This window comes from Drosophila albomicans, chromosome 3 (assembly GCF_009650485.2).
Source record: "Drosophila albomicans strain 15112-1751.03 chromosome 3, ASM965048v2, whole genome shotgun sequence".
In the NCBI taxonomy this organism is placed as follows: domain Eukaryota; kingdom Metazoa; phylum Arthropoda; class Insecta; order Diptera; family Drosophilidae; genus Drosophila; species Drosophila albomicans.
In genome coordinates, this window is record NC_047629.2 from 22017605 (window position 1) to 22041539 (window position 23935).

A 23935-nucleotide genomic window follows, 5' to 3' on the forward strand; every position below is an offset into this window, starting at 1 on the left:
ATTTGAAACTGTTATGAGCAGCATTCACGTATCAGATGCTTGCTGAAGTATGCAATTAGATAGCTTCTATAAAAATGCAATTGAAAATTGTTTGAAAAAAATTAAACTAGAAATGGTTTTGCGTTCTAGTGCAAAGCACTTTCATTTTAATGCATTGCAACGCATTAAATGCTAGAAAAATGGCCGGAAATCTAAAACCTATCGAGAGCAATAAGCAAGCCAATTTATCAGTTTATTTCTCATTTTTACATTTATAATTAGAATTGTAGTACATGGCGTATATGTAAAGTTTTACTATTGATTATTATGCTTGGCAGTTGACTAACGAAAATATCACTCTGAAATCAATAACAACAATAACAAATAACTAGAACATACGCACACATCAAAGCGCCTTAAATGCAGCACAAGTCCATTTAAATTGTCAACAACAGAAAGACAGACAGAGAGAGCGCGATAGAGTGAGGCGTTGGGGCATGCTGCAAATTTATGAGGCATGGTCCGGTTCGAGTGTATTTTGGGGCTGTCTGTCGTCTGTGTTGCTTTTAATTGAGTCATGCCAGTTGCTCTGATTGTTGTTGTTGCCGTTGCTGCTGCCGCTCGTTGTCTCAGTCAAATTTATTTGCAACGCGTTGCTGCAACAAAAACCGCAGGCAGTAAGGGTATCGCAGGCATTGAAAGGCATTTCGAATGCCTCATGTTGTATGCAACTTTTACAAGTGAAAACTTTGCTGTCAGAGATACTTTATGTGCAAATTTTTGGTTGGGCAAGATACACACAATACAACTACAATTGCAACAGGCACACACACAGCCACGCACACACACTCACAGTCACACACTTGGTCAGCAGTTTGCTGTTGGTTGTGGCTGTCAGTTGCCAAGTCATTTGCATGCACACACACTAACGTACACAAAGTACAAATACAAATACCAACGGAGCATGTATGACAAGAAAGTGAGAGAGAGAGAGAGAGAGAGAGAAGTTAAGTGCAAGCGAGAGGGAAAATAAAATGCCTTCGCTTGCAACTTGAAACAACTGCAAGAAGCGAAAACAACAGCAGCAACAAAAACAAATTGACCGCCTGTTAGCATATAAATCACATTGTAAAAGATAAATTGAAAGCTGTTGTGGCTGCCATTGTCCTGCTGCGGGTGCTCTTCCACACCCCTCTCAATCCTTCCATACTTCTGCTTGCCTCTTCGGCCAATCACTCCTTCACTTAATGCAATTAACATACGCACGAGTAACGCCTGAAAATACTAGTGCAAAGCTCTACTGACAAATTCCAGTAAACACTTTGCAACTTGACCCTTGAGCTCAACAAAACAAGTTAATATTAAGCACAGCTGAGTAATACAAATGGCAGCTAAAGCAGCTCAGCAAGAGATGCAACCATAAGATACGGGTGACAAGTCAATTTTGCTTGGCCTGAGCGTAGTTGGATAAGAGACTTGCAACGCATTATTTATGCAATTTCAAAATGAGCTTACATTATAATTAATGGTGTAGTCAAGCGAATTAATTTTATGTTAATTGCTGTTATTAAACATAAAGAAAACTATAGCTCTAAGTTTATTATCTGTGTGACTGTTTGCAGAAAACTTTACTAAAACATTTAAGTGCATTTCACGCAACACAATTTGCTTGAGTATAGCATCTATTTCTTTTTTAAATGACTGGCTTGGATATATTTTATAGACAAGCAGTTAAGTTTATAATGGGGCAACACATTAAATAAATAAATGCAGATTTCATATTTTACACATGTGCGCCAACTTAAGATTTTTCTTCTTTTTTGCTTTTTGGCCAACGTAAGTTTTGCCTTTGAAGATGAAACAAGCGTCCTGCTGACTGCCTGTCAGTCAGTCTGTCTGTGTGTGTTTACTGCCGAGTTTTGCTCGTTCAAAATGTGATTATTATTAATATTTGCACAATGAGTGCTCGTACTTAGCACTCAGTGGAGTGGAGCACAACCCCTTTTGACTTTTGTCAGTCGCAGACGGCAGCAGGCAGCTGGGAGACAAGCTTTATCAGATTTAATGAGCTTTTATTTACTGTTGCTTCATTCGTCGTGTCGTGTCGGAGCAATTGCTTAATCGGCAGGTGGTCAGGTGGGCAGTAGCAGCAGCAGCAGTACAAAGAACAAAGATAATGATAATTGACAATAAGCTAGATTAGTAGCAGCAAGAGTCGACTTAAATATTAAGTAATGAAAACTACTCGTAAATATCCTCTTACTAATGATTACATCATCATTCTGCACTAGTTGCAGCACTCGAATGAAAGGTCAAACGTTGCATCTTACATTTCCATTCATTACTTATTTAAATTCGAATTAAACAGTTGCAAAATGGTTACAATTAGTTGGCATTCAGCTTTTAGATTTATATTTGAAATCTATTTTCAATTCCATTTAATTCCATTTCTGCCTCTGGCCAAAAACCATTTAATCACTTAAGTCAGCAATAAATACTGTTTAATTTAGCAAAGCTTTCAGATTAAATGCTTATAAGTTCACAGTATTAAAATTTTATTTATTGCCGCCCCAGAGTTGACTCGATTGCAAAGAGTTCACATACACATACATATAAAAACTAATGACCCGGCTTCGTATACTCGTGTGCCAACTTACTTTCTTCGGCCATTAAGCTGTAAAAAAGAGTTTAACTTTTGCCTGTCCTCGCGCGCTTAACTCTCGACTGCAGCTTCTGGCCAACCGCATGTCACTTCGCCAGTTGGCTGCTGACTCTTTCAGCAACTTGGCTCGTAACATTTACCGCGCACGCTAAGTGCATTTTAATTTATCCATCATAAGGAGGTTGCTGGTCATTGTCGATGTCGCTGCGAACAAATTTAATTTCTCTGTCACATTTTGGTTTAAGGACCTTGGACAGGTGAAAAGGTTAAATGGCAGCTTAGAGGTTCGGTATTTGAAGCTGCGGCTAAATCTAATCATGTCAAGCTTTCAATTTGCCGCAAATTAAACTGGACCAAAAGCAATTAATTTCAATAGTATTTTTAGATAGCGTTCAGTTCCTTAAATAGAAAGGGTATTAGTTAGTCGAATATAGCAAAGTTGCAGTTCATAATTTACATTTCTCTTAGTTCCACAAATTAATCGACACTGTAAATTGTCTGCATTTTTTTAGAAAATTCATTTTGCTTTCTCTCTTGCGGATGAAAAGTGCTGGGGAAATTAAATTTGCAAATTTTGTTTACTTTTGTTGAATCATAAGACGATTGCAGTTTGTAATTGTGCCAATTACACGCAACTTGTCGAGATGGACTGAAAGAGAACAGCGATAGTGAGAGCCAGAGACACAGAAAATGAAAGATAGATGAGGGGGGAAATGCAAGTGCTTAATTATGAATTAGTTATTGCTCATTAGTTGAGGAGGAAAGCACCACGAATGAACTCGTCTGGCACTGAACTCAATTATACAGTGGGCGCCAAAAATAGATGGAAGGCAGTGCAAGTATTCAATATGACAAGAAAAATTCAACAAATGAAATTACTAAATCCTCTTTGAGGTTTAATTGTCATGTCTTTTTGTGGAATTAAGTTGAAGACATGATTGCAGATATATTTTTAGAATAACCAAAAACTGCATATAGCAAAGAAATATAAATTTCTGGCATTTCCGAAATCATAAATTTATCAAAAAGCTGCAGAAATGCTTCTCTCAACAAAAAACTATAGTTTTTTTTTTTTTTTGCTTATTGTTATTAGTTTGTATTGCAGTTGCCTTTTTTGTTTGTTTTTTTTTTCTATGTGTTCCTGTGTGTGGTTATAAAACGTTATTGTATTTTACATTTCTTAAGTTTATTGTTAGCACATTGGGGCTTTGGCTGGTGTTGGCAGCGTCACTTTTTGCAGTCATTGTTGTAGTTGCTGTTGCCATGTTGTCATCATAGGCAGCATCAAGTAACGGGAACAGCCACAGCAGAAACAACAACAACAACAAGAGCAGCAACAGCATCTAGCTGCCATTGTTCCATTTTGTTTGAAAAACGACAAGAATTCATAGCAGGAAACAGACATTTGCATATATTGCTGTGGTTGTGCTTTCTGCTCGCTCGCCATTGCAATTTCACAGCTTATACCCTGTAGACTGTCACAGAAGGGTATGCTGAACACGAAGTTACAAATGTAAAAAAGTAATAGAAGCAATAACGAAGTTTTAAGTAATGTTGATAAACAAAATGTATTGTAATAATTCGATCATTCATAGGGTATTCACTAGTCTTCGTTTTTCTTATCAACTAATGCTTATTTGCTAAAGCTTATTGTTGCAGTGCCCGTATCTCTGTCTCTGATTTAGCTCTCGCCTTTGCAGTTCTGTTTTGGTCAGCACTTTGAGCTGCACTTGCCGCTGGCTACGAATAGTTACATAAAGTATACGTACCGTTGTCTCGCTTACTACCGATGGCTTATCGTCCAAGTTGTTGACCATTTGCTGAAAGCGAAACAACTTGTACCGAGATGCAGATACATACTTGAGATTTACATACTTTACATAAGCTGCTGTGGCTGCATGCAACAGCAGCGGGGCCTATCCCAACAAAGCAGTCAGCGCTTATCAACTGATAACAGACAGCTCAATGGTAAAGAGTCTTCAGTTAGCGCTCTCTATGTCTCTCTCTTGGTTTTCGAACTAAGAGCGAAACTCTACACAAAGAGAGCAGCGCCCAGAGGCGTACCAGCTGCGACGCTGGCAGCAACAATTTGCACATGGCGCGACGGACATCGGGACAGTCTTCGGCCCAAAAATACGAACCGAGAACGACGACGACGATGCTGCCTGCTGCGCTTACTGCTGCTCACGTACACGCTGTGACGTAGTCAATGTTTGCTGCCTGCTGTCTGCTGCCTGCGCTGCTGCTGCTGCTGACGTCGACTGCGGCAGCGGCTTTTTGGGTGCTCTGTGCGACGCTTGCTGCTGATAAACATTTTTCGTTTATCATCAGTTTGTCGATGGCACAGCGCGCAACTGGACGTTCTTTCGCTTTTACCGAGACTTTCACGTGTGCCCCAACAAATTTCACCTAACAATTTCTTCATCTCTCTGTGTGTATGTGTGTCTCTCTCAGTGTGTGCTTGTGCACTCGTGTTTATTGTAGGGGCATAACTTTAAACGGTTTTATCAGTGCCGCAAGTGATGCGTGAATTTTGCCGGCAAATTTCAGTGCAAAGTTAAGTCAGAAACAAAGTGCAAACAAATTATTTTCGAAAAATTCCAATATTCAATTTATTGCAAAAATATTTGTGTTCTGTGGCATGTTGAGCTTCGAAATTTCTAATCAACAACAATTAAAGCGCTCTCGAAATGTGAGTAAATGCAATAATAAGTAGAATTTAAGTACCATTGAAATGGTTTGTACCCAAAAACGAATATGTTAAATAATAAATGCACATTGCAATTTAGCTGCTTGACATAACACATAAAATGCAAAACATTTTAATCGAAATTAGAGGCAAGAATCTCTTGGAAATTAAATTTAGCATAAATTCATAGAAATATAATTTCCTAGAATTGGGTAATTACAAAATAAAGCGGTCGGGTTTTAACTGGTTGGATATGCATTTAAAATTAGCTAGCACAACAGCTTAACTGACCTTACGCACACACACAAATAGAAAGAGAAAAACAGAGCGAGTAAATAAGCGTTGGTTATGGAGATAAAGACAAAGATGGGAATGAGAAAATTGGTAAAATTAAATTACCTGAAAGTATGCAACAATATTTTCACAATTTGTTTTCTTTTATTATTGTTGTTGTTGTTTTAGCTAGCAGCAAGATACAAAAACAAAACAAACTCTAAAGCGAATTCACAAGTGTGGGGAGGGATCAGAGCATACCGAGAGAGAGAGAGAGAGAGAGGAATGGAGCATAGAAAAGTGCAAAGGCAGCGTAAAAGCGCACAAAACCTGAATGCGACTTGAAAAGTCAAAAATTATGTAAATGCAAAACATTTTTTATGCATGTAAACAATTTTTTGCGCCATTATGCGCCATCAAGTATGCAAAGATATGTTGCTCAACTCCCGAGGCAAAAGCCAAGCCCAGAACCTAGTCAGCCAAGCAGTCCGTCAGTCAGTCAGTCAGTCAGGCAGTCAGTAAGTCAAGCAGTCAGTTAGTCAGTCAGTCAGTCACCTGACATGCTAAAAATCGTGTACTACGAGGGAATGTTCAGATTTATGCGCTGACTGTCTGCTGTTGTCAGTTGGAGACGGCTCGGCAAATCAGTTTTGGCAGTTGTCTAAAAGCCAAACTCAAAGTCAAAGTAACATTTATACTTACTGTTACAGTTACATTTACAGTCCACAGTCTGAAGGCTCTCTCACGGTCTCTGATGTAATCGTATTTGCTTTGGCTGTCGCTTTAATTAAATTTAAGATGCTGCCGAGCAAAAGTTGGCTTCCCCGTTCTCTGCCAGCGAAGCGTGCAATATTTAACTTTCGAGTTTTGCATTCAATTCACGCACCAAAACTTGGCAACGACCAGCGTCTTGTCTATGGCTACATCTTCTAAACACACACACACACGCACCAAACACATATTCTTGTGCTTGCAAAAACTTATAAGCAGCATCACACATGCACATACATGAACTGAGGCTGACTTATGCATGGCACAAAGTGCCACGTTTTTATTGTAATGCGAAAATCCCTGGCATGCTTTTAGTAGACAAAATATGCGCCTTTGGCGCTTAGTCGCCAGCTGCTGATATCTTCTTTCTCTTCCTCGTTCATTCCCAACCTCTCGCCACTCCCCGTTCTTAGTGTACAGCTCTAACACTCGCAGCTGGCGACATTTGTTACTTTTATTTACGCACAAAACCCCCGCCCGAAAAATGTACAACAGCGCTGCCAGCAAATAAGATTAACGTTCCCGCCTGAGCTGAAAGTAGTGAGCGCCATAAAACTTATGCCAGCCAGGACCCTCAGCTATCGACCAGCAAGGGCAGCAGCCACACACACACCCACACACATCCTCATTGCCACATACGACGAGAAGTATCACCGGAACGCATACAGAAAATGAGAAAGAGAGAGAGCGAAGTAAAGTCAGCGACGGCAGATGCCGGAGGTGATTCCCATTCATCATCAAGTGGCGTCTCCTGTCACGAGTTTTACCCAAAAAAACGTGCAACTTTCTCGCATATTATCCTGCAAACAATGTTCTAAGAACTTTCCTACGCGCTCGCTCTGTATGTCATTTGCTCGAGAGCAGCATAATGCAGCCTCTCTGGGGTTTTCAGCTTGTATGAGTATAATTTTTGGGTTTAAACATTTTTATTGCCTACATTGGGACACCATGGCCCGAGGGAACTCACACACATTCACTCTATACTCTATGCCCTATACATACATATATATGAACTTCACTCCGCTTGCGGTTTATGGCCTCAAAAAGTCAGCTGAGTTTTATGTGCAGTCCGCTCGTTAATCCATTGCAGTCCACAACGTGATGGGCCATAATATTCGGTGCTCGAATATACTGAACAAACACAAAAAGTCACACAATTAACACACAACATTGCGTATACGCAACGTTGAGCATAATTAGAAAGTTGAAAATAAGCTTGAAGCATAGCATAGAGCAAAATCATTTGCCTAATATTGAGATAATTCTCTATTAAATTGTATTTAAATTTGCCGGCCGCAATTTTAATTACTCGCTTATTATATGCCTTAATCAACTTGATGAATGAAAAGTCAAAGGCCTTTTGCCAAGATATGAATATGAAATTTTGCTGCTTGGCTTCCACGTGCTGTTTAATTTACCCAAGGATCTTATTCGCTCCACTTCCCTCCCTCTCCATGTCTCCCGCTCTCCCGGAAAATAGCCAGCGTGAAATGTTAAATATAAGCTAACTTTTAAGCAGCTTAAATATTAATTAATTTGTGCTCGAACAGAGAGAAAAAGTAAAAGCAGCCGCATTTTCATTTTAAATGTGAGCCAGACTATGTACTTCGTAACAACTGTCAACGGCTTCAACGTGGCTAAAAGTCACGCATATTTCATGCACAAAAATTAAATAAACTATGTACCACTGCAAAGGCCACTCAGAGTCACTTTTTTTGTTCACTTTCCACTCAGTGTCTGTAATGTTGGTTGGTGGCTGGTCCATTAACATTTCATTTTTGTGCGCTTCATTTAAATTTGAGCCACTTAAATTTGGCAGCAGATTCTGTGAAATAAATTACAATAAAATTGCTGCGGCATTTTTGAATGAAAATGAAAACGGAAAACGAAACAGAACGCAGAAAGCTGAGAGCTAAGAGCCACGCAGTGTGAATGAATGGAGAGCACAGAAGTGCGGCTACAGCAGTAAAGTTTAATATTTCCTTTAAAGGAATTATTAAAAATTGTGTAATAAAAGCAAGAGAGCAGCCATTAACCTGCACAGCCAGCAGCCGAAAATGTTTAGTCGTAAACATATTAAAAGCTACTTTGCATAAACTTTGCCCCCATTTCTCACTGACTCTCCAAGTTGAGACTTCCAAACTCCTAGCAAGCATTCGCAATCCTTATGCCTTATGCCTTATACCTTATACCTTATACCCAGACCCACAAACAGAACCGGGCAAGGACAAATGCCCATTTGCGATTTATTGAAAAAGGGAAAAAGAAAACGAAAGGCAGGGCCAGGACAAACGGCAAAAAAACATAAAATAAATGCGATGAGTGACGAGTGACGGGCGGTTGACGAGTCCCGACAAAGACGGACGGACTGACTGTATGGGACGGCGAAAGGACTCTGTTGACGGGCTGTGAACGCGGCGTGGTCTTTATTAGGCAGACCAAGCCGACTGGTTAAAAGGCTTCATTAAAAACACATTTCGTGCATAAACGTCGACAGCGAAGGCGTCCGTCAACTTCATTCGAATGCAGCAAACTGAGAAAAAAAGAAAACGCTGAAAAAGTCGCAGCAACAACAAAAAAAAGCCAAGTCAGCCAAGCAACGAAATAAAAACCAACAGTGATATTATTTGCATTTGAAAAGCAGCTGTCAGAGCAGCAAACGTTACACAAACAAGCAATGTTCTTGGCTTCGTTTAACCCGCGCAGTTTGTTCTGGAGAAAAATGCTGACGATAGTCACGAAGAAAACTCGATTAATTGCTAAACGATATAATAAAGTTCTTTCATATGTAAAAAATAAAGAGAAAATAAACGAGATATTTAACATTTTCTTAAAAACTAGGAATTTTATTTGTAAAACAAAGAAAACTCGATTACTTGCTAAACGATAAAAAATAATTGATTAACAAACAAAATGCAGTAAAAAGAGAATGTTCTTGTATATTATTCTAAGTTGATAGATTGGTGTTAGTGTGTTCTTCGTTTCGTTTTCAATATTTAAAGATTCTTTTGCACTAAACAATTTTTGATCTCATAATATTTCGTGTATTTTTTATTTTGTATTTTTAGCTTTATACAAAAAATATTTCTTATTTCGCTTTAAAAAAGCAAAACAATCTATCTGTAGTTTTACATATTATTCTAAGATGATAAGTTATTTTATTGCCATAAATATTATTTTCAAAAGTTTTCTGAACCATAAAAAAATTTACAATTTTATTTACAAACTAAAATCTCATGAATTTTAAACTAAAATCAACTGCAGATTATTGACTTAAATAATCTTAAATTACATGCTGTTCTAAAGTGAAGTCAAGCAAAATGAGACATAAATATTTTCGTAATACGCACAAGTTACGCTTGCAATTTTCGCAAATATATCACTGAGGGATTTCCATGTTTTCACATTTTGTCTATAATCTCATCTCCAATGTGCAGACAAACACAAGCACATCACAGTTTACACTCACTCAGACACAGCAACAAATAAAAACACACACACACACAGAGAGAGACGGAGAAACATACTGACACACCCGAGCTTAGTTTATCAAAGCGTTTGCCTTATTTATATTTTCGCAGGGCGTTTGTGTCAGCAGCTGGCAAAGCGCGGCTAAACAAAATATTTACAATGCAGTCGAGCGATAAAATGAAATGGACACGCGCCGATCCCTGACCATTCCATTCGTTTTCCCATTCTCTGACCATTGGCCATGGGTCTCCCCTTCAGTCTGAGACCCCAAACTAACCGCCATGGCTGTCTTAGCTGTTGATACATAATCAAGTTTCAATTCGAAAACAATTCAGCGAAAACATTGCCAGTTACTTTCGCACAAAGAGTGCTTGGAATTTTAAGCGTATCGCCGCCGCCGTCACCGCGTGAGATCAAATCTATAAAGGGAAGGGAATGGGTTCATCGTATGTGACGACGTCGTCATGTTGTCATGTGAGTCGAGGCAGTGCCGAAAAAATTAAACGAAAATGAAACGAGAGAAAGCAACAAAGAAAAGGCCAGTGAAATGTACACACACATACAAAAAAGCCAGGCACAGTCACTGCATTTGACAGCACAGACGGCACTGGGATTGGGGCATGTGGCATGTGGCAGGCACTAGGTGGCAGGCACACATCAAAGCACCGGCTACACGCATCGATGGCATAGCTCTTGCTGTTGCTCATTCTATTGCTGGTAGTTCATTATGCCACTAGAGCAGTTTAATGTCGTTTAAAGAGTCGCTATCGCAGCGCAAAACAAAGCCACAAAATGGTGCAACAATTGAAGGGGCCAAGGGGCAAGGGTTTCAATGACGGGCTGAGGACAATGTCCGTTCCACATTGAGTGACTGTGTTAGTATCTCACACGCAGAGATAGAGACTGTTTGTATTTTGTGTATTATAAGCAATTTTCCATTTTCCATTTTTTTTTTCTTCTATTTTTACTTTTTTTCCAAGTTTTCTCTTTGCGCTTTGTTACACGCTGACAGGCGACTATGAAAGCGAAACGTAATGAAAATGGTAACAAACAAAATAATTGAAATTTGGTTTAGCACAACAACAGCAACAGCGGCCACGAAAAAAAAATTGGCCAAATGAGAACAAAAATTTGAGGCGAATGCCAGCAAATGCCAGAACAAAAGCAGATGCCGACAACATAGAGACAAAAACAAAAACCAGAAGAAGACGACGCCGAAAAAAATACGTTACGAAGAGAATTTAAGCCACGTCGAAAATGAAGAAAAAAAAAATGGAGACTGAAATGTTCAAGAAATTCGCAGACCAGGACGACAATGTGGCCTTATTTTGTGCAGATTTGTCAGTTGATTCTGGTCTTAATACCCTGTGACCAAATCGGCTACAGAATGGGAATGTTGCTATTAAGTTTTTGGCATAGCAAAAGTGCAGTCGAATTGTTGTTCGGCTATCTCTGAAGTAGGGCATTTTTTAGTCGATCAGCCTCAATTAAAGCATTCACTGCGTTGTGGTCTTTTTTTGTCTTTCTGCGGCTTGAAAAGTTCTCGGCCATTGCAAATTAAATTTTCCAATTCGCAACGCCCATTCTTAATGTCGCATTCAGCTTTACCTTGACTCGGCTAAAGGCAGCCGTGCAGTCATTCTGCCAGGATAAAGACCGAGAACGAGACCGAGACAAGACATACTGGCATATTCAATTTTCTAATTCTGTATAAAATTACAGTGAAACCACACAAACAGACAAACGGACAGACAGACTGAAAGAGCGATAAACAAACAAACAAACAAACACACAAATAACTTTCTTAAAAAAATCAAAAAAGCTGTGGAGAGTGAAGTGAAGGCCGAGCTTAGACTAAGTGAAGTTTATATTTATTCCCAGATCTGTTTGTTCAACAATCTTCTGTTAAATATATATAGTATGTATATTTTTTAAAATGCGTTAGCAAATCAATTTCCTCTTAGTGTACAACTTTTGTCGCACTAAATTTCGATGAAAAAGTTGAAATTGTGCAATTATTTATGCATTTGCGTTTGCGATAAAGACCAAAGTTAGCACTGGACTTTCCAAAATGGAACTTCAATACCATTGCAGACACGACTGTTCCAACTTTGGGGCAAACTTAATAACTTTATGCCCCAAAAACGACAAAACGAAGCAGCAACAACAGCAGCAGCAGGTGGAGCCATAGCAAATGACAAAATAAATTCGTTTTCATAAAAACAAAATGCCAAATCGAATATTAAATGCACTTATCAAAACTTCAAACTCAACAAAACTCCATAATAATCTAGTATTAATTAGCATAATTAGCAACGACGAAACTGCATAATTATTTTCTAATAATTACCATAATTAGCATATACCCAAAATATGTCTATTCATATTTCAGTCGGCTGTTTTACAGACGCTTTCACATAGCACGTGAACTCTCTCTCTCTCTGTGCTGTGCTGCTATCAGTTCAAAACCAAAGCCAAGTGAAGCTCTACGAACATGAATCCAAAGGATCTGCTGCGATTTAGAACTCAGTCAGAACTTGGCCATCTTCAGTTTGAGGTCGTCCCACAAATTTCCATTTCCATTTCAAAGACTCATGAATAATTTAAAGTGTTGCCTACTTCTGGGCGCACGTGAATGACTTTAAGCTCGCAACAGCTTGAAATTTTCGCTAGCATTAAATATTTACTTGTGTGTCTGTGTGTGTGTGTGTAGATGTGAACATATGTGAATGTGTAATTGATTTACTTAATTGCACAATTAGAGCAGCCAAAAACATGCTACTGCATTACAAAATTCTCTAATTGTAGCCGTGGGTAATTGCTTGTATCAATTGCGCACACATACATACGAGGGAGCTTAACGATAACTAGCGAAACTTGTCGTTGCTTGTCTTAAATGCCATTGGGACGTGTTCTGAACTAGGGACATGCAGGTCATGGCTTTCCCTACGTTGACTCGACGCTTTTTCATCATACGAATTTGTCTTCAAGCTTAAAAGAGAAATTACGCTGATCACTAGCAAATGTTAAAGTCCACCCAAAAGGAAAAGCAAAGTAATTCGCGCAAAAATCGTATAAAGCGCGACATTAGCGAGGAAAGTGAGGAACGCAAAGTGCACACGTTGTCGACATATCAAAAATGCAAAAAGTGTGTTTGCTTGTTTCTCATATTATTTTTTTTTCGTTTTCGTGTTCTTCTTCGTTTTGGTTAATTTGGCAAAAGTCAAGCAAAGCGCGCACATGACCTTCAACCACGCCCCTGACCGCTTACCGCCTACAACCGACTGTCGACTGTCGGTTGTTGACTACTGACTGCCGTCTGCTGTCTCCCGTCTGCTGCCTTCCGCCTACATCGGTTTCTGTGCCATCAAACGCAGACTTTTTAATGAAAACGTGTTTGTTTTACCAAAGCAGCGGTCGTAAATTGCAGCTTGCCCTTCGACATGATACAGAGAGACTCATATATCTTCTATCTGTGTAGCATGTGTAGCAACATATGTATAATGGCACCAACGCACACACACACACACTCACACACCCAAGCATACATTAACAAAACTGTCGCAAATTGCCAAAGAGCGTTTTTATGACATTTCATTAGTCGTAGAAGCTGTTGAAGCAGAAGGCAAATAACTAAGTCATTTAAAGTCATACTTATTCAAAATTCAAAATGACCCTAAGAGCGTACTCTTTTATGAATTTCAAAGTTTAACGTAATTACAAATAAGTTCTAGAATGCCAAATAAACATTTGAGCGATTATGATTAACTCAAGTATATGTTTATTGCTCGCATAGTTGAACAAATATTTTAATGATTAATGAAACTAACATTAACATTGAAGTGCGCGTTCTTCTCAATTTATGAATGTGAAATAAACGAACGAGCAGAAGTTCCGAAACTAAAGGTAATTTACGATTATATGGCAACATCTTGGCCGGGACATTTTAACTTTTAGGATTTTTGTGTTACGTGCTGTTGTCGCAGAACTTTAGCATATTTTATGGATGAAACTTTATGGTTTTTATGGCCTGCCAGACTTACGACTGATAAACGTAGCCAAACGGAAGAACACAACAGAACAGAACAGAACAGAGCAGTGGGAAAAAAAACACTCGGAGAAAAACGGAACAAAACAAAACGAAATGAAATCAGAATTTATTGCACTAAACAAGTGGCTGGACTGCTCTCGCAGGTAAACTTTTAATTTCAATGTCAGTGGCAAACTGGCTGAGTAAATGTTGCTGCGACGCGTCGTCGCAGACAGTTGCAGCAGTGGCTGGCAGTTCGCTCTTGGCAGTTGGCTGTCGGCCGGAGGCAAAAGTTGGCAAAGTTCGTTTTGGGTTTTAATTGCGCTGGGAGAGAAGACATTTGAGTTAATTATGCGTCGATTTGGCTGGCAAGTAAACAAATTAATTAAAGGGCAAACATGATGATAATGATCCTAGGAACACACATACACTCCCACACACACACAAACACACACACACACATAAATTAAGCGGAAGCAGCTGTCCTGCGTCTGGCTTGGCTGCCAAGTGTCAACCGCGCCTCGCCTTTTGTTTTATGTTTGTGTTGCTGCCACTCTGTTATTGTTCCTGTTGCTGCTGCCGCTGCTGCGAGCACGCATTAATGTTAATTATTAAGCAAGTGACAATTTGAGTGATTTCGCTTGGGCCGTGTCACACGCTCAACTAATGACAACAACAAACAAACAAGCAAACAGCGAAGAGACTAGAAAAACAATCAAAGCCTCACTTGATGACCTTCTTTCCCTATCGCCCACCCACCAGATTGAAGCGCAACAGTTTTCGGTCAACTGCCCTGCGAAGGAGATGGTACATTTTGGAGAGTATCTCTCTATCTCTCTCTCGTTCCCTCCGCTGTCTGTCTTGCTTTAGTGGCACTGTCTGTGCTGTCATTTGTTATCTGTTCGCTTTGACATATCGCTACACTCACGCTGTCCAGTCGAGGAGGCGTTTCTTCTGGCCACATCGTTTTCACACGCAGCCACATTGCCAATTACACCTATGTATATTCACACACAGCCATACACACACAATGGCACACGCACACAGTGAGAAATGTCAACACACAGTGACATGGCAAAAGTGGAAATGGTAATTGCGTGTTAATTGCTTTACGCGTTCAAAGTGCTTTTCGCCATACGCTTTATATGTCCCTATTTTTTTTGTTTTTTTTTTTTTTGTTTTTTTTGTTTCGCGCATTCACAGACAATTCGCGTGCCCACGCACACACCTACACATCCAGCACACGTTACAGGCACATTGAATGGCAACACAACTAATCAATCTACTGGTGGCGAAGCGTCACAAAGACAGCTTCACTCGACACACACATTCACACACACAACAGCATGCAGAGTGCGCACAGATTTTACCATTTTCAGGTTGCATTTCCGTTTTAGTCAGCTCACGGCAAATTGCAATTGCAAGGCTGTCACACATTGCGTATGAGCAATGTCCATAGAATTCATTCAATTCGCAAGAGACCAAGAGATAGAGAGAGTGGGAAAGAGAGAGAAATTGAGATTGGAAATCTGTTCTGTAAATTGTGCTGCACATTTTGTGCTCTGTAAATCGTCAATGGTGAAAGCTGTTGTCAATAATTATACCCGATGCCTTGAAAGGAAAAGGGTATTATAACTCTTTTTAACAGAAAAACGGAGGCAACTCCGACCTCATAATGTAACATATATGTATATATATATATATATATATATATATATATATACGTATATATTGTTGACCAGCGTTAATCATAAGTATAGACTTTATGATTTCTGACCATTTGGTTGAGAAGATACAAATTATAAAAGTTATTTAAGAAACAACTTTATATGGGAAAAAATGCGTCTGGAGTTTATTTTGAATGTAATTTTAGTATATCGATATTCCAAATGTAGAATTCAAAATATTATAGAATTTTTTCGGTGTATTAATATTGTGTATTTTAATAATAATAGTATTTCGCTATATACAATCGCCATATTTTACTAATTTTCGGTCTATTAGTATGGTATTAAGAATAATAACGAACTGTTTTACTCTTATTAAAAATGTGTAGCGGGTTTCTGACACTGAAGCATTCTCGACTATTTTTGGGTATATTAAGATGGTATATTTTAAGGATAATACTATTTTAATTTTATCGAGAAGGTGTGGCAGGTATCTGACGGACGAGCACATTCAACTTTAGCTTTCTTACTTGTTTTGCTGTAGCAGTGTTTAAGTTGCATCAATTATACTAGAAATCTACTTGATTTCGGAATAGGAAATGTGAGTAGCTTGGGCAGCATTAAGTGCTGCTGTTATGAATATGAATAAGCACTTGATAATCACACATTATTCGTATTGCTGTCACCAATGTTGTTTTGGCATTAGCATTCAGATCGTAAAGTTTATAATGTAATTACCTGCAGTATGCGTATATATTTAGTTCTAAGCCAGCTGGCACTTGATTATTGACATGACCCACGACCAGCTGCCACTCTTAACATATTTGTGCCTCAAGACATACCACGTGTCAACATGTGTTGCCCCATGCCCAGCAACGGCAATGGCAACGGCAACGCGGCTTCTGTTTCTGCCTCTAAGCACATTATGGCTGTCAACATGTTTATTATTCACCTGTGCATGAAAAAGGCCAAGTTATTAAAAACTTTGCCACATTAGGGAACACAATAAGTGCGGGAGATGGCGCCGACGACGCGTGGCTGCTGCGTGGCAAGCACTTTTGCAAACAATTGGCGAAAAAAATGTGTGTGTGTGTGTGTGTGTGCGCCTCTCGCTTTTTGCGAGTAACTCACAAAAAATGCAATAAAAGTTGCCCTGAATGCGACGTGTTTGCTTAAGTATTTCGTAGGTAGGCAAAAGATGATGCGAATGGCGGAAGACTTACTTGAGCAAGTCCTGGGGGAGGCGGGGGCGTGGCATGCCAGCAGTCAGCAGCCCGTTTGCTGATTGTGATAAATGCGACAAAGACATGTGTAAAATATGCTTCATGTGCCTTATTATTGCGTTTTATGGCCCATGGGGGCGCACACACATGAGAGCACGCACATATACACACACACACACATATGCATGTTATGTAGGTGCAAAACAAATTCCAAAATGTCGAAATGCTGAAATGTTGAAATGTCGCCCGCGTCGTTGTCGTTGTCGCTGTCATTGTCGAATTTCAAGTGTTTAAATATTTGCCGAAATTCCAGCAAATGCCAAAAATGCTTTTAATTACATTTAATTCGCTTCTGTTGTCACATGACTGGTTGAGAGTTTGCTTTAAAGTTTCATCGTCACCATTATCATTGCATAATCAAATGAAATGCACAACATGGCAAAAAAGTTGCTCCCAATGGTCGCATAATCCATAACACCAAGAACAAGACAAACAAGAGCAACAATGGCTCATAATCAAGTACAGCACCCCGACTCAGCCCCGAAAATTTCCCCAGAGTAAAGGCTAAAAAAAGACAAATTCGCAAAATACGCGTACATGTTGTGTGTGTGTGTGTGTGGAAAGTAAGTGTACTCGCAATGAAGACATAAGACATGTTTGCATAAAAAAATAAAAGAAACACACACAGAAAATAAAGCAGCAGCATTTTAATAATAGCACAAAGGCAACACAATGCCAAAGGCTGATGACGCATCACAGCACAGTACCACAGCACACCCACAGAAGTAGGGGAGAGAGAAATGCCTTTTTTGGGCGGGGGTCCAAGTCGAGAGTCTTTTCTCATCTGTAACTGGATATTTGTGTGCGACAAAGTCAACGCACGTTGCTCTTGGCGACTTCGATGAACAGCAACCCTTTTTTTACTGTCTGCGTATTTCAGGTATGTCTGTGTGTGTGGGCGAGAGTGTGATTGTACTTGTGTGTAGGTACATTGTGGCGTCTCTATGCTGTGTTGGATTTGGCAGCTGCAATTAAAGAAAGAAATCTGCTGACCAGTCACTGCCACAGCGCTTGCCAAGCACAATCAATTAGGCAAAGTGCACTCTGCAAGACAGTGATGACGAGGTGGGGGAGGGTAGAGTGAAGAGTATGGCATAGTTAATGCAAATAAACGATGCAATTTTCGTTAACATACATTCCAGCTGGAAGCTGAAGCGAGAAGAGCTTATACACACGCTGCGTATACGCAACGCCAAGTGGTACTTTACCGCGTAATTTTGCTCGTTTCTTCTCCCCCGCACCCTCCGCTTTACCGACTAGCACTTAAGGCTGCCGTTTTCATAAAATAAACCATTAAAAGAAATAAGTTAAAGTGCATGTGGTCGTTTTGGGGGGAGGACTTGAGGAGTACTTTGTGCTGTACCAGCAGCCACTTTAATTGCATTTTAATTAATTTTTTCTGTGCTTTCACTCCCCCGTTTTTGCTCGACATGTGCTTCGGTAATGCATATAATTACTTCTACAGCATTAATTGCACTGGCAGCACCAGGTAGCAACTGACTTAAGCACAAATTTTGTACTGCGCATAAACTATGCTCAGCTAGAACTTTCAAGTTAGAGATCTGAACGGAATTCCATCACACAATAAATGTCATGGCAAACTAACTTGGCATTTATACTACAAAAATGGCTATCATGCCAAGATCAGGGTCAAACTTTGACATTTGACATTCAGCTGTGGAGTGCAGTCCAAAAATAATATGATTAAAACAGTCGAGTGCTCAAGCAACAGTTAGAGTCACTAAAGACAATAAACAGTAAATGTTTCCAACGCAGTCAGTGCCGTTCTGTGCCGTGCAGTGTACCGTGGCCAGTGGGTCACTAATTGTAAGCTATGCAAATGTTTGCCAAATGGCAAAAAAGCACGCAAAAAGCCAAGAAGACGCCCAGTCGAAAAGGCGACCAGCTGCAGGGACGAACTGTGGTCCGTCGCTGCCCAGGGCTGTTGGTCCTTGGCCCCAGCGAGCAAATAAACAAACAATTAAAACAGAGAAAGCGACTTTTACCCGTGTGCACAGCAGACAAAACAATAAAAACGCCGAGCCAAGTGCGCACAATGCAACTAGTCGACAGTCGAGATGCCCTCATGCCAAAACAGAGAAATGAAGCGTGCATTGAAGTAGCAGCTTCACTTGCCATTTTATTTGTTTAGAGCACATGGAAGAACACAAAGCGTTGTATTTTATATTTATTTAAAGCAAAACTTAACAACATTCAAATAAAATGCTGAATCCCAATTAGCAGATCAATTCACCAAGTAATAGAGTCGTAGTCAATAGAGCTAGTTATATTGCCAACAACAATCAAGCTAACTAGCCAATGATGCCCGTCTTTATGCCTGTGTCGAAAGAGAGATATAAAAATGACGACCCTGTTGGGGGATGCTGACTGTGCCTGTGACTGGGGCCAACGTGGCGTATGAGTGTTGTGTCTGCTCTACTTTTGTTTTGCTTTGCTTTTCGGTCTCTCCCCTCCATATCGCTGACGGGCAGGTAAACACTGCAGCGCACACTATGGCGCAGACACGTGTGTTAAGCCAGCGACTTAAAGTGCGTAAATGAGCAAAATACACACACAGCACACACCAGAGTCTAACGAGAGGCAGACACAACAGGCAATAGCAGCAGCAGCAACAGCAACAGCGCGCGGCGTAGTGTGGGGCCTATTATGCGTATACTTAACATTTATTCCAGCCAGACAGTGAGCCCTTCTGGGCGAGTAAGCGAAGGAGAGAGTGAGCGAATGAGTGACAGCTCATAGACAACGTTCAGCTACGTATAGTATATACCTATACACATTTTCACTTTATATACATTCATATATATTGTACACTACGTATATTACGTATACGCAGTCAAACAGCCAGCAAGCGAGAGAGAGGAAGCGTAGCATAAATCTCATCGTGCATTCATCAATGTCAAGCCACAAGTTTGCTTTTCATTTGTTATGGCTTCACTGGCTGTTTGTATATGCGATTCATATTATATACACACCTCCGTGCGGCCCAAGACGAGGGCTGTTCTCACTCAAAGTGCGCTGCATTTGATACTCGTCATATACTAGATTAGAATTTTTATTCAATCTGGTTAGTTTCTGTACTTTTTATAGAGCAGTGGAATATTTAAGAGCACAGCCACTCACGTCTATGATTATTTTTCGAGTGTGTATGTGTGATTTCCTTGAACTTGAGCGCCGACACAGACTGATGCAGTTCATGCTTGTTCACTGTCGATTGATTTGCATACTCATGTACACACACTACATACGTACATACATATATAGTATAGTAGTTGTATGCTGAACATTTGCGCAATTCCACATTTCGCATTCCACTCACATACAATGGCCACTCTTAAAACTTCAAGGCTTTGCTTTGGCAATGGCTGTAAAACGACAATTGCAGCGTTGTTGTTCATAAACTTTTACTACAGCTAAAAGCAGCCAGTAAGAGCTGCAACTTACAACAAATAGAAATCAAATAGAACGAAACGAAACGACTAAGCAAATACACTTGCGTAGCAAACTTTAAAGATATTTATTTAAGATCTTAAAAGCTACTATTAGGTTATACAAAATATACAAACAAGTATATTGTTCTCTTAGCTGTTTTCAGCATTTTTCTACACTCTTTTTGCATGCTACAAAATTTGATTTTTAGCTCAGTCTTAAGACCGCTTTTCAGCCAAATTGAATTTATAAAAAGATTATACGCTAGCTCGTTTTGATATCTGCAAATTTATCTCAAATTTAATATACCCCAGCTCGCAAGAGGTAAAGCTTCAATTGCAAGGCCAAAGCACAAGTCAATTTCATTTAATAGCGAGTAACCACAAAGCGTAGCTCGGTGAATTCGCTGACTGTCTAAAGATCTGAAAAGCCTGACAGTCTGACAGCCTGACACTAGGTGACTAGGCCAAAAAATTGGCCCAAACACGCCAACGCGCTGCTACAGGAAATACATAGTAGGAGGAGAGGTAAGGCTGCAACAACTAATTTCACTGGCTGCAAGTTTCATTTTACGAGCATCAGGCGCCAGATATGGCTGCCAGCGATGTCGTCAACTCGAGTGCGCACATTAAGTAAATAAAGCGAAAATAAAATAGAGTAAAAGCAGACGGCGACACGGTTCGTTCGTGTGCTCCTATAAAATGCGACACAGATTGAGCCGCATCTCCAGCTGTGATACTCGATGAGCAGTATGTGAAAGAGTGCTTCACTCCTTGCTTGGAGATTGCCTTTAATTTTTGTCACCATCAGCGTCGTCATCTCATCGATTTTTAGACAAGAATTGTGCACAGTTTGCGCAGCTTGGCAGCTTGACGATTTGGATGGTTGCCCAACCACGTTCTAACACACTCAAACATATAGATATATATCTATGTTAAGCGTACAAACACATAGTTCTTGAAGCTCTTTAACGTTGTCATTTTGGCAATTGATACGTGCATTTAACAGTTTCCGGTCGCAAATTTTCAATTTAAATCGAATGCAAATGAGTAGCTGAAATTTCGCCTCTTGGCGAATTGTCACCTCGAACTCGGACCAAGAGGAGGCAACAGCCGAATTTTCAATTGGCATGTTCAAAGCTAACAAGCTACAAAACAGCCGGAAGCACAGCTCACTCGAGTCATTTGGGTTTTCCTGTTGCCGAAACTTTTACCAAGACACCGACAAGGCACAAAAAAAAAAAAAAAAAATGAAGCCGAGAGAACGAAAGAAAACAGAGAAATTTCAAACTGCGCTCAAAAGCATAACAAGCAACACAGCAAATCACTTGTAAACACTTGAGCAAAAAGCGAAGACCAACAGCAGCAGATGGAGCAAGTGAAGCCAAACACAAATCAAAAGATAAACGCCAGCCGGATATGGGAGGCTCTCTCTCACTCTCTCATTCCCTTTCTCTCGCACCGTTTATGCCGCTGCCCGGCGGCCATTCGAAAGCGTTAGCGTCGCATAAAGATGAAAAATTGAATGCGTAACGGGAGACAAAGCATCGAGGGAGAAGACACTGAGAATGCTTGCGTAAATAAAGTGCAAATTTGCAAAGGCGCAGACAAATGAGCGGACACTCAGTATGACAAGTGGTGGACATGATCGAACATTGGACAGCTGCTTGCCTGCGACTTGCCAATTGTGTCGCTTGTCGCCTGCCACTTGCCACTTGCTGCAGCTGCTCGAACAACACCCTAATATGTTAGTGTCAGGCATGTACAGCAACGCTTGGCCATTCGTTCAACTTGCCCATAAACAAATTGAAAAAAATGAAAAGATTCTACAACGCAAAAAAACAAACAAAAAATTTTGATATAAAAAAAAAACTGAAGAAAAAGTTTTTCTCTCTTTTTTTACTGTTGGACAACTTTTTGGTTGCTGCAAAAGTTTTTTGCTGCTTCTGCTTTAAATGTCGATAAAAGTTGGATGCCATGGTAATAATATTCACTCGGCGACCCAGTTACAAGCCCTATGGGTCTGTTGCTCCCCTACTCGCTGCCCTTCCTCTGCCCCTACTACTTATTGCTAAATCTTGTGGATTGCTGAGAGTATTTGCAATAATGATTATTAGCCTGGCCCAATCCAGTTGTGAGGCCTGAGGGCACTCGAACTTGGCAAAAGCATGTTGATTAAATTTTCAACATATTTGCAACGCAACACCCACACACACACACAGACACACCGAAGGAAGAGTGAGAGCAAAACTTAATTAAATACATTAAAAGCTGATTAATAACAATATTAAAACCAAACATTGCAACGGCTGGGCCATGCTGGAAAAATTTCCTCATTAATATTAACAACTTCATTTAAGTCCCGACGACGCTTTTCGGCCCGATTATTTTTGCAATTATGCAAAGTAGCTGCTAGTTGGACATTGCTTTCATTGTCGTCGCTGTTGATGTTGCTTGTGTTGTTGTTGCTCTTGTTTTTGTTGTTGTTGATGTTGATGTTGTTGCTGTCAATGCGTGCAGAAAGTTAAATATTAATAAATTTTTAATCAAAGCGTCAGCCTGCAGCAAAAAAGTTGAAGGTCCATCATGGCTATAAAGAGTTCGTCAAGGGTTGACCCGAGAGTGATAACTCGAGATGTGGCTGGAATATACTATTACTTTGCCTTTCCTTTAGAGATATCAAAAAACAAGATATCAAATATCTAGTCTTATCGTTAAAAAGGGAAAGCGCTACTCTTTACGCTACTTTGCTTGCTTTTATCAGACTTCCATAAACTTAACCAATTTAAGTTAAAGCTGTCATTAAATATATCAAAATTTCCTTACTTTTTTATCTACTATTGAATTGTGTATTAGAAGTTTATGCCTTTTCAATAATAGTCTATACCTTGTCTTATCAAAAACATCGCTTCTCGTTGTTCTGCAGTAAGTATTCAGAACTGCTATACTTAATTACCTAATACCTGATTACTCGACGCTTATTTAATAGGAATGTTAATTTACCTCAAACTTGTAGCGCTCACTCGTTTATATGGAATTGAAACTTATACTTATTCCACATAAAACTACTTTATTTCTCTATTATATTTATTTATTCAATTCTTACTAGTCGTCTGTGAAATAAAAGTGTCATTTATCATTAACACCTCATTATTGACTCCTATATATGGAATCAAAATCTTATACCGATTACCGTTGCTATGCAGAGGATTAATTCAATGCTGTTATATTTATTTACTCGAAATTTACCATTTCCCTACTTAATAGAAGCGTCATTTAATTTCGCTTTCATTCCTCGTTATTGTTACTCTTTGACATATATTTAAAAAAAAAATCCACTTCACTTCTCGTTACTCTGTATCGACTTAATTCAACGCTGTTATATTTATTTACTCGCTATTTAGCAGTCGTTACTTTTAAGCCAAGCACGCGACATTTTCAAAGAACGTACTGAAGTGTGGCTGATAAGTTACAATATGTTAGCTTATTAAAATTAATATAATTTGAATCACACCTACTTAATTCTGATGAGATGTTGTGGAATGAATTTCAGTCACGTCATTACAACAGATTTACCCGAAAAATGTTCACGTCTCGCCGCACTTAACGGGAGCTAAACGCCAAATGCAGGTTGCCAGGCAATTTAAAAAGCAGCCTCAAATTC

General features: G+C 39.6%; 1 protein-coding gene across 2 annotated transcripts in view; it reads left to right on the forward strand.

The window, feature by feature from the left end:
• Positions 1-4990: 4990 nt before the first annotated feature.
• The window catches only part of LOC117572754 (5-hydroxytryptamine receptor 2A), a 71399-nt gene continuing 52454 nt past the window's right edge, over positions 4991-23935 (forward strand). For both annotated transcript variants that reach the window (XM_034255838.2, XM_052006181.1), the window contains exon 1: positions 4991-5333. The gene's annotated coding sequence lies outside the window, so the exon portion shown is untranslated. The remainder of the gene's footprint in view (positions 5334-23935) is intronic.